This window comes from Poecilia latipinna, unplaced genomic scaffold (assembly GCF_001443285.1).
Source record: "Poecilia latipinna isolate Pla-1442-1.1 unplaced genomic scaffold, P_latipinna-1.0 Scaffold2847, whole genome shotgun sequence".
Lineage (NCBI taxonomy): Eukaryota > Metazoa > Chordata > Actinopteri > Cyprinodontiformes > Poeciliidae > Poecilia > Poecilia latipinna.
In genome coordinates, this window is record NW_015115463.1 from 77,275 (window position 1) to 79,521 (window position 2,247).

The following is a 2,247-nucleotide window of genomic DNA, read 5'->3' on the forward strand; positions in this document are numbered from 1 at the left end:
AGACAGACAATGTTGAGCAAAGATGTACACATTAAAAACCGCCATGAGACCAAAGAAGACGAGCAGCTCAATACCGGCTCAGCAGGTACGTTTTCAGACGAGCCATTTCACAGAACCGTCTAGCAAATGTATGTTTGCTGCTCCTTTATTTGTTTTTTGTTTTTTGTCACTGCATGACCGGTTTGATTTATGACTTTGCTCAAAGTATGTGAAACAAACAGCCAGCAGCTGTTCAACAGCAGCTCAAGAGTACAAGGAGACTGAGTCCACAGTAGTCCTGACTTGCAGACATTTTTAGTTACACAGCCAACAAATCTAGTGGGAGGGGGGGAGGGACTATCTTTGAGCATCTTCTGAGGTCATTTCTGTATCGCTCAGCTCCTTGGGGAAGCGTTTCACCTGTTTATCTGCAGAAAGCTTTTCTGTGTTCAAGATTGTACCTTGTCTGCAATTTTTTTTTTTTTACCAGGCAAGCTGTGTGCGGGGATTACATAATCAGAATGTTTTTATTTAATTATTTTTTAAAATAAAAACAGCTGCCTCTGTATGAACATGGTCGCAGTGAACTAGAACAGTCACAATGTTGGCTGTGATACCAGCAAACGTAAGCAAAAGATGCCGACAGGCTTCAAGCAGAAATGAGGTCGACAGCAGGAAAATGACGGGACATTTCATGCAGTCGATACGAGACGGTTGTAATATTTTGTGACACAATCTTACTATGAAACGCAGAGATTTAGCTGTGCGTTCAGAACACTAAAATCTACAACTTCTTCTGTTACCGGTAGATTCAAAGAGATATGTTGAGTTTTGCTCAGTTTTAATAAAACCAAATTATTTTCAAAGCATTTATGGAGTACTATCTCAGAAGAATAGCTAATTACTGGATCAGTAAATGCTGCCCAATTCAATCACCACATTCAGTGCAGTTTAACAGTCTGATAAAATATATTGGTGTTTATAAATCTCTACAGGCTGCAGTAGAAGAAAAATCTCACTGCAATGAATTATAATCAGAAACATAAAGTGGACAATCTGTTAAGTGCATCTCTTACTTAAACCAGGGAATTGGCCACATCTTTGACAATAATATGCACAAGGTTACAAGAGCCTCTATTAAAGTTATGAATAGGAAATTAAGCACCGGTTAGTTTCTGGTTTGAGACTGAGCACTGAGAGAGATGCAAGCTATCTTTCCCTGAGATGTAAGATGAAAAGAAAACCCCTATAATTTGCCAATAAATCCCATCTTTTTTTGTTGCTTACCATTATAAATAGCTGTTTGGTATATTATTACACTGATGGTTCAATAAAGGCATCTGCTTCATGTAATGTGTGAGAAGAGATTGCATGGATAACTATTAGGTTCTCGTAAGTAGTCTGTTGTATCCTTGCAGGGTCGCAGGTGCCTGTCCAACGGCTACTGGATGAGAGGTGGTGTATGCCCCAGTCCATTTCAAGGCAACCTAGAGACACAAAACATGTACTCATGTAACGTATTCCATTAATCTTACAAGCTCATTTTTGAGGAATGGGAGAGAACTGGAGTACTCACACATGGACAAGGAGAACAAACGCCATGCAGCAAGACCCCAGTCCAGTGATCCATGTCCTGGATGACTGAGAACCTATAAATATGTAGGAATTGATTATTTAAGTATCATAACTTAAATTTAAAGGTCAGCAACAGTTTTCTAGAAAAATATTCAAATTTTATTTTGTGGTCTTAAAGGCTCTACGTTGAAGATAGTAAGAAATACAGGCATACTTTATTTATGTACTGCCAGCTGCAGTGGCCCCTCTGCTCTTGGCTCCCATACAGAGCTGTCGGCTAGAGGTAACGCTCAGCCGCTCCAGTTTCAAACTCTTCTTATTAAAGAGTTGGAGAGCTAATAATGATTGGAATATTGGCTACCTTCGACAGGAAAAGGAACTAAGTCTATGAAAGCAATGTAGCAGTTTAGCTAGTTTTGATTTCCAAGGCATAAGGTGGCGGTTTATCATGATTCAGCCAAAGTAATGAACTAACGAACTGTGGACTGATGTTTATTAATGTGTTTCACTCTATTGAGCAGTGGAAGTGAATAAAACGTGTTTCATGTCTTTTGCTTTATGTATTTACTTACTGGAGGTTATTTGTTTGTGCTGTAGAGCCACAGCTAACAGCTAGCTCCTGGCTCTAACGGAGCTTAGCAGCGCAGCTGTTGCTCCTCCTTCACTTTGGACTGAACCATTATTCTAACAATG

At 39.6% G+C, this 2,247-nt stretch overlaps 1 long non-coding RNA gene across 1 annotated transcript; it reads right to left on the reverse strand.

Moving 5' to 3' along the window:
• Positions 1-803: 803 nt before the first annotated feature.
• Positions 804-1,869, reverse strand: LOC106939366 (uncharacterized). The gene is made up of 2 exons (XR_001422822.1): positions 1,556-1,869; positions 804-1,466 (listed from the first exon to the last, which is right to left on the reverse strand). It is a non-coding gene; the product is annotated as an uncharacterized LOC106939366 (long non-coding RNA).
• Between the last annotated feature and the right edge of the window lie 378 nt (positions 1,870-2,247).